This window comes from Pinus tabuliformis, chromosome 3_2 (assembly GCF_031772625.1).
Source record: "Pinus tabuliformis cultivar Carrire ecotype Pingquan chromosome 3_2, CPIR1, whole genome shotgun sequence".
Classification (NCBI taxonomy): domain Eukaryota; kingdom Viridiplantae; phylum Streptophyta; class Pinopsida; order Pinales; family Pinaceae; genus Pinus; species Pinus tabuliformis.
This window is the reverse complement of record NC_142302.1, coordinates 483607621-483623287: the sequence shown is the minus strand read 5'-3', so window position 1 is coordinate 483623287 and position 15667 is coordinate 483607621.

The window sequence follows — 15667 nt, the reverse complement described above, 5'->3', positions numbered from 1 at the left end:
GATTTGTTCCTGTGTCAACCTCGTTAAAAAATGAGACAGGGTGTTAGAGGATAGTTCCTGTTCCTGAGTCAACCTCATTAAAAAATGAATTAGGTAGATTTTAGGATATATAGGTAGATTGTAGAGAGTAGTCATGAGCATAGTTCCTTATCTTGTGTCAAGCTCGTTTAAAAAATGAAACAAGGGTTATGAGGACAGTTCTTTTCCTGTGTCAACCTCGTTAAAAAATGAATCAGTGAGTATGAGGACAGTTCTTTTCTTGTGTCAACCTTGTTAAAAAATGAATCAGTGAGTATGAGGACAGTTCTTTTCCTGTGTCAACCTCGTTAAAAAATGAATCAGTTGGTCAGAGGAAAGTTCCTGTTACTCAGTCAACCTCGTTAAAAAATGAATCAGGTATGAGCATAGTTCCTTGTCTTGTGTCAAGCTCGTTAAAAAATGAATCAAGGATTTTATGAGCATAATTCCTTATCTTGTGTCAAGCTTGTTTAAAAAATGAAACAAGGGTTTTGAGGATAGTTCTTTTCCTGTGTCAACCTCACTAAAAAATGAACCAACTCCCACGAGTCTTTCCAAGATTCTGAAAGTGAACCTTCATTCCATCCAGCTATTAATTAATGTACTTAGTTGAATGAAATGAAGCTGGGGGGCATGCGCTCTAGCAGTTATGCTTAGGGGGCATCAAGCACAATTTTCTCTCTATTTCAAGCTTGTGTAAAAATGAAACTACTTTGAAGCATAGTTTTTCTCTGTTTCAAGCTTTTGTAAAAATGAAGCTTATCTCGAGTGAATTTCAGTTATTTTCAAGACTTGTTAAACTCATGAAAATCCCGAGATTATTTTGCTATCTTTCATTCTCGTGAAACAAATGAAAATGCCGAGTTCTTTTCGTCTTTTCCTGCTCGTAAATTAAATTGAAAGTCGGCCATATGAGTACATTTTTATCATTTTTTCGAACTCATTAAAACTTACAAAAAAATGAAAACCATGAGTACATTTTTATCTCTTTTCGAACTCGTTAAAACTTACGAAAAAGTGACACCTTAGAGTCACCTTTAAGCTCTTTTCTGACTCCTAAAACATGAAACGATCGCCGAGTTTTTCTTTTAAACTCGTTAGAACGGAACTAAAAGACGGTCCACTTACAACTCTTTTCTGACCGTAAAAACATGAAAAGATTGCCGGATTTTTGTCGTTTCAAATTCGATATTGGTTATAAAACGACGTGTCGTTGATCGCTTTTTTACTTTTTCGGATCAGGGGCACTAATTACGAAAAGTACTCCTTGGTCGTAAAGATCAAGCGGTTCTCTCAAGTATTATTTTATACTTTTTCGGGCTTGGGAGACACAAATTTACAAAAAAGGTCAACCCTGGAGTCTTCTTAAGTTTTTTCAGACTCTCTAAAATTGAAAAATGCCGAGTTTCTCCTATACTGGACTCGTTAAAACTTCATAGTAAAGGACCTGTTCAATTACAAATAGGAACGAACCACTCCTTCTTATAGTTTGAATTTAAACTAAGTTGGACTCATCCGAAGGATGAGCTTATAATCAAGCAAATGTTATCCTCCTCAAGCTTGTCAAAAATAAAGAGGTACTTGCCAGAAATGGTGGGGGAAAAGAGAGAAAAATGAGCCTGTTTGTCATACTTTGTAACCACTCTTGAACACGACACTTTTATTCACCTGGGTTGGGAAATCCTTTGCCTAACAGTTGATCAAACCACATTGAAAGTCTTAAGCCGGTTTCTGGGTATTAACTTTGGGTCAATTGTCACCAAACCATCTGTTGTGTCGTTATGTGTTCAAGAGGTCACTGCCAATAAGCCATTCATCTGCAAAATATCTGTCATCCATCTTGACCATCCCTGAGTCAGTCCTTGCAACTAAATTTCTTCAAACTTGATCTATGATTTCGTGTTGTGGGCTTGCCTGCGATGGATCGCTTTCTATCGACTTCTGCTCATTATCTAGAAAGATGATCTAGAAATCGTCAGTACCTTGGGATCTGCATGCCTCAATGGCAGGTTTCTCGCCTTTGACGACAGGTTGCATCATTGACCTTCGATCAAAGGATTCCGTGACATGTTCGACATCAACACATTTATTCACATCTCATGGATTGTACTGGGTACTTTGAGAGCCATTGAAATCACTGGTGGTTTCTCTCACACTTGTTAACAGTTTACATCATTGACTGGTAATCAAGTGGTTTCTACCATGTTCGACTTCAACACATTCATTCGCATGGATAGAATCGTACTGTTTCGGGAAAAAGAAATGAAGACCCTGGATCTAGTTTCCACAATCCAGGCTGCGAGGAATTTTGTATTCATTATATAATGGACTATTCATAAACAGATGGCTGCGTCCATACTGTGTCCACATGAGTCTATACTTGTGATGTCTTACAAGATCATTCCTGTATCAGAGCAGTAGTTAGTTTTCTAAGTCAGTTTTGATCTAAGTATGGGAATTCCTACCTCAACGATGATATGATCTCATGTATATATCTTGCATTGAATGTTTTTACAGGTTCTAACCGGGCTCTCCACAAGATGATCCTCGAAATGATAAAGTACTTCACTCTTCCTAAATGATAAATGAAATCCTCATCTACTACAGACTTCGCACTTTAGGGGGCAATCTATTACACAAAAATATCATCACCATGATTATTTGCAGTCAGTATGGGTCTATCATCACTTGTACTGTCCTCCTAAGCAAGTATCAGACCTCAGCTCTTCACGTCAAGCTTTGAAAATGGGAGAAAGACATTAAAAATAAATGAAACTCTGGTTCCGCACTTTCTCTCACTGTCACCTGCGGTCCCGCACCTTCTGTTTACAAAAATTGCGGACCTGCCTGCTCTGTCCCTAAAGATGTGGGTGCAGACCCCTGTGAATGTCAAAAAGGCGCAAGTTTATTCTAAAAAACTCACTTTGGGTTAATTCTAGATGATTCTGGAAGGAATTTTGACATGGATTTGCCGCTCTTAGGTGGTTCATGCATCCCAAAAGAGAAGGAGCTAATCCCTTGATGAGAGGAGCTATCCCTTTGAAGGAGGACCTAGTAACCTCCCTCCATTGCACTATAAATTCAGGCATTGGGCTGGTTGCTAAGGAGGTTAGAAGCTGAACATTTTTTAGGGTAAATGCTGGTGAAATTAATACTTCCTAGTTGAGCTTGAGAGGAGAGATCACATACCTTTTGGATTCATTGGGAAGAGAGTGAAACTTGTCAAAGTAGAGGAGACTTCTTGCTGGACCCTGGGAGGAGCTTGTACAACGTCAAGGCACAGGTTGTAAAGTTCTTCTTCTTTTGAATTAATACAATCAAACTCATTTTTCTCAACAAGTATCTCATGTTATTTGTTTCATGAACTCCTTGACTTTCATGTTAAATATGTTTTATGATATTGGCTTTTCAGGTGCTATTTAATTTGTTTGCTTGTTTGTGTTTGCAGATTTGCGACAAAGGAGCTCATTTGGATCGAAGGAGCGAGGGCATCCACAAACTTGCGTTGGACCTAAGGTAGGCCCTAAAAACACTTGTTTACCTTTGTTTATTAAAGCATATTTAGAGAAAGATAGTGTCTGGTTGGTTTGCTTGTCATTAGGTCTTCTTTAGATTCTAGGAAGGTCTATCTTGTCCGCAAGATCGACTTATTCCGTGTGACACAAGGTATCATCAAATCAAGATCGCACCAGAGGATAGAATAAAAATGACCTTCACAATGGAGTGGGGTTGTTTTCAATACACTGTCATGCCATTTGGACTAAATAATGCGCCTGCAATATTTTCCCATGTAGTCATCATAATGTTCAAGGAGCTCATTCATAATTTTCTGGAGCTATACTTTGATGACTGGATAGTGTTTGGATTAGTGAAGCGCCAAACAGAAAGTCTGCGCTTGATGTTGGATACATGTCGCAGATATCAAATCGTACTAAATTTGAAAAAATGCATATTCTATGTTCCTTTCGGGATCTTATTGGATCATGTGGTGTGCAAGCAAGGATTGATGGTGGACCCTGCAAATATTGCGGTAATTGTAAACTTGGAGGCCCCTAGGAACGTTAAGCAGCTCTACACAACGCTAGGACATACATGATACTATAGAAAACTTACTAAAGCCTATGCTCAAATTACTATGCCCATGGAGAAACTACTAAAGAAGGACGCGACATTCTTTTGGGACAAAGAATGTCAGCGCAACTTAGACACGTTGAAAGAAAAGATGGTCACTGCGCTGATCTTATTATTTCCCGATTAGAACAAGGAGTTTCATTTACATGTGGATGCCTCTTGCATTGCGTTGGGTGTAGTGCTAACATAGATTGGTGAAGGAGAAATGGACCATCCTATAGCCTTCGCAAGTAGGAAGTTATCAAAGGTTGAGAAAAATTATTCAATGACTGAGTGCGAAGGGTTGGCCATGGTGTACGTGCTGCAAAAATTTAGGCATATCTGTTAGGGGGTCATTTCAAGATGTAAACAGATCATTCAACCTTGAAATACTTGGTCAACAAGCCTGTGTTGGGGGGGAAGATTTGCAGATGGTTCTATTATTTTAGTAATATGACTTTGAAGTCATTGTGAAGCCAGGAAGGTTAAATGCGGGACCTGACCATCTGTTGTGGATTGAAACAGGAGAGGAACCTAGTAATGTGGAGGAAGGGTTGCTAGATGCGCAACTCTTTGTGGTGTGCATAGCGGATGACCATTTTGCAGACATTATTCACTTCTTGACTACGGGGATGGCACCATAAGGATATACAAGTCAACAAAAGAATGAATTAGTAGTGCACGTGGCCAACTTTTTAGTTATTGCGGGACATTTATAAAATGAGTGCAGATAAAATATTGCAAAGATATGTGCCAGAGTTTGAGTGGGACAACATTCTTGCCAAAGTTAATGGGGGAGCTGTCGGAGGCCATTATGCAGGCAAAGCAACTGTGTAGAAGATTTTGCGTGCAGGTTTATGGTGGCTAACACTGCACAAGGATTCCAAGGCATATTGTAAGGCGTGCGATGCATGTCAAAGAACTGGCAGACCATCACAAAGAGATGAGTTACCACTACATCCTCAGGTATCTTTGTAACTCTTTGAGAAGTGGGCGATTGATTTTGTTGGTCCAATTCAGCCCCTTGGAAAGAAAACGGGCGCGTGCTATATTATCACTGCGACGAAATATCTAATCAGATGGGCGAAAGCACAACCGGTTAAGGATTGTATAGGGGCTATGGCTGTAAAGTTCTTGTTTGAGTATGTCTTAACTAGATTTGGCTGTCGAAAAGTGTTGATGAGTGACAGGGGTAAGCACTTTTTGAATGAAACGATCAGTACGTTGATTGAGGAATTCCAGGTCTACGATCAGAAGAGTACACCATATCACCCACAGGCAAACGAAACTATTGAAGCCTTTAACATGATTTTGGAGAACGCGCTGACAAAGATTTGTAACGCACAACGGAACAACTAGGATGTGCATGTACCTGCAGTACTGTTGGCTTATAGGACTACTTGTAAGAAGCTAATAGGGAAAACGTCATTCAGATTAGTATATGGGGTCAAAGTCGTAATTTCGATGGAATACATTGTGCCTAGTCTATGCATTGCAGCTTTGACGAATATGGCAGATCGCGAGGCCTTGGAGGAACGACTCATGCAGCTGATGGAGCTCGAAGAAGATCGATTTTTGGAAGGATTCCATCAATAAGTACAGAAGGAACACGAAAAAGCATGGCATGATTGCCATATCAAGCTTCGCACGTTCAAGGTAAACAATATTGTCCTCTTATATGATAGTAAATTCACTAAATTTCTGGGTAAATTCTAGATGCATTGGTTAGGGCCATATATTGTCAAAGAAATTACAGAAGGCGGTGCAGTTCAGCTCATAAAGCTGAATGGGGAACCCTTCCCGGGAAGAGTGAATGGGAGTAGATTGAAGTTGTATACCGGGGATTCTACGCAATGACCATATGACAACAGGATAGTCTTAGTGCTCTATGCAGTTGCAAGGGAGAGCAGGACTATAAACTACACTGCCCATCTTGGTGGACAATGTAGCCAGCAGGCTGCATGGAGAATGACAAAGATGCAACATATGAAGTTGCACTCAAGAGGCTGCGCTGGAAGGGAAAGTACTGTGAAACCCAACAAGAAAATGACCGTTGGAGTTACAATTAAGTGGAGCGGGGTGGTGACAATTAAAGCGAAAATATTTGAAGATCTGCCACCAAAACAACATTTACTACCAGAATTTGGGGGGAACGATCAGATTTGAATTAAAAAAGCCCCTATAAATTACGCGTGCCAGTCTAACAAGGAACACTTTGCGCTCTAAGATTTGTTGCTGAATTTTGCTCTCTGTTACCTATGAGCTGAGCATTCTAGGAAGATTTCCTGTCACGAGCAAATGTGTCTCCCGTAGCTCGTGAATTGTTTATGGAGAGAATGATTGCCACCAACCTCGCCAAAGCCCTGAGTTCAGAAGCAGCTGTGTCCGACGCACCAGGACCAAAAGTGTCAAGTGTAAAGGCTATGCTTGCGGTACCCACAGTGCTGAGGTTGCCTAGGCCAAAACAGACTGGGACGAAAGGCAAATAGCCTGCAATGAAAGAGAAGCAACCAACCGCAAAAGAAAAGTAGAAGAAGCTGATGCTGGTGCCGGTGCGTGCATCACCAAGGAAGCATACTGAAATACAGGCGAAATAGAAGAAAGATAAGCAGCCAGAAAGAGTAGTGGACTTGGAGGCAGAAGAATTTCAGGGAACAAAGGATATTGATGCTAAAGGAGTGGAACCCATGACGAGGCTACCTAAGTATATCCCTCCATGGAAGGGAAAATCAAAGGTCACAAAGGACCTGGATACCGAGAAGTTTGTAGTATCCACGTCACTGCTACCTGAGCAGGTCTCTTTTGAAGGTCCTCAGCTTGCACGGATCCCGTTGTTAAAAATGGAGGATTGGGACCTCGTGGACCACACTAAGTTCCAACATTTGGTGACAAACAAATATATGTGGAAGGTTTATTATGAAGAAACAAGTGTTAGAACATTGGAGACGATGGAATGGCTCCACGGTGTCGAGCCATCAGGGTTTCTCAATCTGCTGTTGGTGCCAAATTATCACCGCACCCCCATTAATATGATATGTGTGTGCTAGCTCCTCACACTAGTGCATGATGGGTGCTTATGGATATGAGAGCATATCCCTATCATGGAAATGTTGATTCATAAAATCACGGGATTGATTTACAAAGACGTGAACCCTGCCAAGGAGTTTGCAGGGAACATTGGGGAGAAAGAGCTTGGAGACAAGATGAAGTAGGAATGCGACCTCCTCAAGAAGTCACGAGGGCATTCCATTACCTCTATTACAGACCAGACAGTTCAATTTGCTGCCCATATTTTAGCAGGAAAGGTCATGAGAAAATGCCGTGCGGACGAAGTTCCGGTGCCAGTAGTTTCACTTGTTGCGCAGTGCGCGAAAGGCGTACAATTTAATTGGGCCCGGTACCTCTTTTAGGAGTTCCTAGTGAACTGCTGTAAGGCCCAGGAGGAAACCAAGCCGTTCCACTATGCTTGGTTATTGTTATCAATTGTGCTTGTTGCATGGATATTGATGGAGGATAGCCAATTTCCTCCGCTTGAGGAAGGATTGCCGGAGGCAATGCAATTTGCCTCTTTATGGGCTGTGAAAGATGTCATGCGGATCATAGAAACAAAGATATTTTGGACCTTTATGGAAATGGATCTCCATATGAAAATCAATCAGCGTCCAAGGTTGTCCCCAACCTTATTCATGTAGCTGTCAGGCTATGTGACATTCAAGGCTGACTTCCACGGCGTCTACATCCAAGCACGAAAGGATCCCGAGCAGAAATGGCACCAATTGCCCTATTTGGTGACAAAAACAGACATGCAGGAGGTCGTAGGGTATGGCCTATAGAGTGGTGCGCCCCGTCAGAAGTAGATGTTGGAACAAGCATGGGTGCGGAAAGTTTTGCTGCACAAAAAAGAAAGGAGGTTGCGAAGAAAGCTACGCATACCCTAGCAAAATAGAAAAAGAAGGAAGCTGTAGAAAAGACTCACATAGAGCAAGAACGTGCTACTACAGAGCAGGAAGAACAAGAGCAATGTGAGTCACAGAAAGATGATAAGTCACCTTCACGAGAGATAGAGAAAGAAGAGCTTTCAGGACAAGGCGGTGGAGGTGATGAATGGCAGCGCACCCTCTTTATTTTGAAAAGACGTGGCACGAAGAAGATAGGTGGAACATGAAAGAAGCAGAAATCTGATAAAATGTGGGTTGATCCCATGACATTAATAGAGGGTGGTCTTGATGAGATCGACGATAAAATTTGGGACACCATAACCGAAGTGTTGCAACAGTTCGAGTTGCAATACATACATATGCTTGGGTGCATCCAAAATAATCTACATGAGTTGCAGCTCCAAACAACCATAATTTAGGAAACTGTCAGGAAGGTGAGCAACGCGTAAGCCAGTTTGACTCGAGGAAAGAGTATAGTCACGGAGATAGACTGGCCGCAGGACGTCAGAGTCTTCCCTTTTCCTGAAGGATCAATTCGTGTCGAGACAGATGAACAGTGCATGGTGCTTTACACAGTAAAAAACATGGGACTGAACCTTGTCGCGTTGCCACTTAAGTCCCTACATGCATTAAATCAGGGGGTCGTGGAAGAGCTCAGGATCAGAGAACAACGATCACTCACTGTCGTCAGTGAGTTCAAAGTCAACAATCAGCAACTATTCTTTGAGAAGACACAAGATCTGAAGGAAAAGGAGGCACTACAGGTGCGTAGTTCACGTTTAGAGTTGGCAGTAACGGAGGCATGTAAGTCAGTTTTTGAACTTCACATCCCGGAGGATGCACAACTTGAAGCCAAAGTCAAAAAATTAGCCGCTGGGGTGTGTGAGGCTAAAGCAGAAGTTGGATGAGTCACTTTCGAGTTCAACATGAAGATTGTAGAGCTGCAGTTAAAGTTGCAGCCCACAAATCCACCTGAGGTTCGAGAGTAGCGTGAAGTCACAATTAAGGAAGGCATGGCTACCTTGGATGCCACATTCATTGACTGTGCAACGTTGTTTGATCAAGATATGGAGTTGTTGACCAATCTGCAAGAGGACCCGAACTTGCAGACATTGAACACAGAGGTAAGGGAGAGGCAACGCTAATATGATGAGGTCAGGGCGACTATGCACACCTTAGCACTAGTGCAACGCCTTGCCAAGTTACAAGAACGAAAGAAGTTACTGGCACAGGTAGAGGAAGCACAGAAGAAAGAGGCCTTGATAAAGGCCAGGTTGTAGCCTTGGTTGGAGGAGGCTTATCAGGTCACAACTTCCATTCAAGATAAGCTTAAGGGACTGCAGCAGACACATCAAACGATGAGGTTGGCAGTAGAAGGACCAGCCATTGCAAAATTGATCAAGGAGGTTCAACAGGCAACGACACAGGGTGTTGCTGAAGTTGTAGTGATCCAGGTGGAGCTAGGGGATCTTCACAGTAAGATCGCGATGCCAGTAGAGTGACTCGAGGGCAAGTCACGATTTTTGTATTGGGAGCTTGTTGGATGGGTTCCCTTGGGTTAGTTTGGGGTTAAGATAACCAAAATTTTGTACAATTTGAAAATAATGTAAAGTCTCTGCAATTTATGAATGCGGAGCGCGTAGATGAGTAGGAGTCAAAGGGGCTTAGCCCCTTGTTTTGGATAAGTTTTGAGTCGGTTTTGAGATTCTCCTATGGTTCACAAACCATGGCATTGTATGAAAAATATTATAAATAGGTGTGTCTTAAAGAGTCTAAGGCAGCAGAGCATAGCATAAAAGAGTAGAGTAAAAGAGAAGGGAGTAAGATAGAAGAACGAAGGGCTTGGAAAGGCTTAGAAGAAGAAAGGCTTTGCAGTTGAGTGCGCAGAGGCCTAGGTAGAGTCTGCAACTGAGTGCGTGGACCCCTGCAGTTGTGTGCGCATGGCAGTTTGAGTCTGTAATCCTTGAACTAAAGATCAATAAAGACAAGTTTATGAAGAATTATAAAGTATTTCTGTTCATGTCTATTTATGTTATATGTTGTTGATGAATAACTTGTTTTATGAAATATTCATCGAATGCTACGTGATTCTCTTGAATAAATCTTAATAATGTACGCAATGCATGTTTAAATATGTTTGGAAAGACTCTAGTGATTCCTCTTATGTTTGTTAACAATTTAAGTAGATTTGTGAGAACACCAATTTAGGATGGCTTTCTGATGCACGTAAGTAGGTAAATTGACTATTAAAGGTCTGCAAGGACGGATCGTAGACCTTTGCGAGGGTCAGAAGGCTATTTTAACAAAGTTGCAGTAACGAGGCCTAAGAGCTTATTGATTTGCGTGAAGGCAGATCTGAGGCACTGGAAGACATCACACTAGTCTCTGGATGCAGAAACTTGGTTCTTGCATACCCCCATACTATGCGGGTTGTTGCCGAAAGTGCCATTAGTGTAGGGTTTTGTTGGTTGGCGCAACTAACTCTGAACCTAGTTTAGGATCCCCTAAGCCAACATGTCATCAATGAATACTATCACAAACGTGTCTAGATAAGGAGGCAACACACTATTCATGAAACATATGAAAGTAGCTAGAACATTAGTAAGACCAAACAAAACTACTACAAACTCATAATGCCCATACTTGGTACAAAATTCAGTTTTGTAAATGTCCTCTTCTTTGATGTGTACCTGATGATATCTTGATCTCAAGTCAATCTTCGAAAACACTGTTGCTCCCTTCAACTCATCAAACAAGTCATCCATCTGTGACAAAGGATACTTGTTATGGATAGTCACCTTATTCAATTTCCTATAATCAATACATAACGTGAGAGTACCATCCTTTTTTTTTTTTTTCCGCAAATAATACTGGTGCACCCCAAGGCGACACACTGGGCCTAATGTATCCCTTATCAAGCATTTCTTTAAGCTGTAACTTCAATTCCACTAATTCCGAAGTGCTCATACTGTACGGTGCCTTTGATGTTGGTGTTTCTTCTGGCATCAACTCAATAAAAAAGTCCACTTCCCTATGAGGTGGTAACTCTGAAATCTCTTCTAGAAGCACATCGTGATATTGCAACAAAATTGGATACCTCTTCAAGACTTCAACATCCTCAACATCATCCCCTTTGTCACTAGAGATATGAACTGCAAACAATACACATCCATTCCTACAACTAATCTTTGCTTGCATAGCTGTAACCATTCTCGTTGACGTAGGCTTCTTCTTACCCTGCAAGATTCTTCTCTCCCCATCATCATCCAAGCACTCAATAAATTTATCATAGAAATCTACCTTAATCCTATGAATGTATAACCAATCCATACCCAACAACATTCTATATGATCTTCACGGAAGAACATTTAGATGCGCTGATGCAGGCATACCATTCAACTCAAATGGACAAGATCTCACCCAATGATGAGCTCTTTTCTTAATACCTGTAGCCAACTGCACCAACCAAGACTCTACATGCATTTATTTATTCAAGCATCACTTATCCACCAGGTTAGCACTAATATAGTTATAGTTAGATCTAGAATCAATCAAAATAGAAACAAGTTGATCACAAAGCTTACCTTCCATCTCGATAATAGACGTCTGATGATTAGCTGGCCTATTATCCAATGCTGCATAAATATGAGGAATACTCTGTCCAACATCCCCAATTGTTTGTGCCTCCTGAGCATTGTAATTTGAGGTCTGCCACCCTGATGTTGTGGACTACCTCTCTTGCGATGATCTCCACCAGAAGTCTAACACTGCAAAGGCTTCCTACCATCACCCTTGTTCTGCTCCTTAGACTGAAATCTTTGTCCTCTACAAACTGCATTGAATTTCTTATACAACATTGCATTCTCCTTGTTACCTGCATCCTGAGGTCTTCCCCGCTTCTTATCCCATTTTCCCTTAGTATCGTCATTACCTTTCCAACCCTACTTAAGCCTCGACTTACACTTAGAATACTCATATAAATGTTTCAACTTCGCAATTACTTCCTCATATGTCTGAGGCTCATCATACTCAATCAGATCTTTAAATGCTAATGGAAATCCGGAAACAAATCTTTGAAACTTCATCTTCTCATCCTTAATATATGGTACATTCCTCAATATCTCTAAAAACTTAGTTGTAGACTTCTTCGTCTATCATAGATCCCATCTTACTCTCATAGAACTCCTTAGCCTTACCCTCATAGTATATCTCTGGCACACACTTCTTTCTGAAAAGTCTTATGAACTCATGCCAACTCAACTCCAATGTCCTATTGTACCTGACGCACTTCAAATCTTCGCACTAGATGTCTACTTTTCCCTTAAAACTAAACATAGTTATCATGTCTTTCATATTCTATGTATAATCATGTAGCTGGAAGAACTTATTCATCCCAAGAAACCATGCTTTTTCATCTTTCGGTTTCTTCATCTCTCCATCAAAGGCAGGAGGGTTGGCTTTCTTAGAATCATTCGACAAGTATTGCTTCTCATTCCTCTTGTAAGTGATCTAAAAATGGAATGTACTTGAAAAAGGGTGCAAGGTATCCATTTTCATTTATGTAAATGAGTGCACACATACTCCAAGTTTAAATCTAAAAATATGAGAACTTCTTATTTCTAATACAGAGATAGACTGTAGGGGCATGTATTGGATATGTCACCTCTAAAGAGAGGGTGAGATCCAGAAGCTACATGGCCCTCTACAGACTCTGCCTAAAGAAATAGTAGAAGTAAACACTCAGATTTAATTAAAAAAGACCTTGCTTGAATTTGACGTTATGCAAAATTTTTAGCTTGAAAGAGGTGTATGTATTTTCTTCTGTTTATGTGTTTTAACTTGATTTGTTTCAGCTGATATTAAACATATATATCAGACATATAAGGCAGCAAATAAAAATCACACATAACAACAAATTTAATAAGGAGTTCACTCCAATCTCATGGGCTACGTCCCCTATGAGCTCTAGTCAACTAGACTTGGCTCTTTTGGATTATGGCTTGAATTATTTTACAAGTTCCACGCTCAACTCCAAAAGGTTACTGACTGAACCTATGGGTTTAGAAAAACCATATACATCCCTGTCATGGCTGTCTTCTTTGTGCAGGCAGATCTAGGCTCCCTTGGACTTGATTCCTTCAGTAGGTGCACTAAGCTTCCCTGAGCTTCTTAATGGCACAAACTCCTTTAGAATGCTTCAAATGTATCTGAAACCTCTTCTAATGTCTCCAACACATATCTGACATAAACAAATGACTGTTCATTTGCTCAAAATGAGCACTGCATCCTCGATCTAGGCCTTCCTTCATGGATGGCTTTGGGTTGCCTGAAACTCCCCTTCAGCATCTCGGCCTTTAGAAGTCTACAAATGGTTCTGAAAACACCTTCATTGGATTCAGAAGGTTCATTATAGTCAGGAACGACTGTTTGTTTGCTGAGAATGGATACTGGTAGCTCCTGCAACAGCCTCCAACCCCTGGTGGCCCTGAGCTCCAAAATATCCCTAGATGAAAATCTCCTTGAAGATGGCTTCTTCAGCGCCTTTAGATTGTTCCAATGGCTTCAGAAGGGCCAAATTAGTCTAGGTAGACTCTTTTTTCACCCTCAATGGCTGCACACAACCCAATGCAGCTCCAACATTGAACATGCCCTTGTGGCTCCTGGAACTTCCTTGAAGCAAAAACACCTGCAAACAACCTTTGTTGGCTGTGCAACCTATGCCAATGGATTCAGAATGTTGAAGAGACCCAAAATAAAAAAAATATTCATCCAAAAAGGCCTTTCCTAGCCAAAGTTATGGCATATTCATGAACTGCCAGTCAACCCCTAAATAAACTCCAGTTAACTTTAGTGGAAGTGCAGATAACTTTAGTAATCCGCCTAATTTGGAGGCAGCCCACCAAATTTGGCTGAAACCGTCAGGCGGATTTCCAGTTGACCGCTATTGTAACGGGCATGTGACCGCAAATGTCGGGTAGTTATCTGTGACCGCTGGGTTTTAGCTCCTGGTCCCGCGTGCGTGGTCATGTGATATGGGGGCTGGCCAATTTCCGCCCCAAATGAAACTTATTTAAACTTTAAATCTAAGTTTCGGTCATTCATAAACAAGAACCATTGCGTGGGATAATGGTAAACCTCTAAATTGTTTGGGGCTAGGTCATGTGTTCGTTTAATTTCAAACAAAAGTTTTAAATGCCATTCCAATGTCCACCTTGGGGCCACGTGGCAGCGTCCGGGCTTGCCACGTGGCAACCTTCTATTAGCTGCCCTAAATGGAATATTTTGAAAGGAATATTCTCTGGAATATCTATTTCAATTTTTTATTATAAAAAGATTCAAAATTAAAGGTTATTGAGCGATTTTCAAATTAGCATAACTTCTGCATATGGTGTCGGATTTTTGAACCATTTACGGTGCTGGAATTAGGAAGATGAGACCTATCCGGTCGTTCAGGTTCCAAATCAATCTGAGCACTTTCAAATTTGAGCATTTTTTGACACTTGGTCTTGAGCTTCTGATCACACCTCCCAAATGAGAGGCTTTTGGTCCCCAAAAGCTTACTGAAATGCTGAACTAAACTGTAGTATAGACAATGAGAGAATGAATGTCCTCTTCTCTTCAACCCTTCAAACATTTTCTTGCATGGAAAATAAATTTGAACCACAAATGGAAAGAAATTAACATTTCCCGTCCTGAATGTGCTTGTCCTCCTGTCCACAACTGTCTTTCTTGCACTCACACAGATATTTTCTAGCGAGAAAATTACAGAATGAAACTGAACAACGCTGCCTTGATCAATGATCTAAGGTGGCTAAAAAAAAACAAGATATTACAACATAGAATACATGCATACATCCAAAATTTACATATGTACAAAAGGAGTACGTCTTAATGTGTCAAAAAGTCCATCCACTTCTTACCAAGGCACTTCCATGGCGACTTTTGCTGCTGCAAATTTTTTGCGAATTGCATGTTGATTGATTTTGTTTGAGCTCATTTTGGGATAGTTGATGTTGACCCTTTCGAAGAGTTGAAGGCATTTAGTCAACAGCTTGTGATCAGGAGCTCAAGTTGAAGTGTTGAAAAATGCTCAAATTTGAAAGTGCTCAGATTGGTTGGAACTTGAACGACCGGATAGTTCTCATCTCCCTGATTCCGGTGCCGTGAACGGTTCGAAAATCTGACATCGTATGGAGAAGTTATTGCATTTTGAAATTTGTCCAATAACCTGCAAAAATTGCATTTTTGGAAAAAATTAAAAAAAGAATATTTCAAGGAATATTTTTTGGAATATTCCTTGAAATATTCTCCAAAATATTCCTCGAAATATTCTATTTGGGTGGCCAATCAATAAGCGCCACGTGGCCACATGTCTTCAATTGTGGTTGGCAAAAATTTGGCACTGCACAATGCATAGGAATCGACCATGAGACCTCCTACCTAGCAGCCCACAGGCTTGACCGCCCGCGCTGCACGTTGGTTCTTAACCACCATGGGGTGCAGTACATACTTAAGGTTTAACAATGTAAACTTTGAAACGAAAACTGATACTGTTACCCGTTTCGTAGAGATAGCAAAAAAATGACCTGATTTTGAAAAGG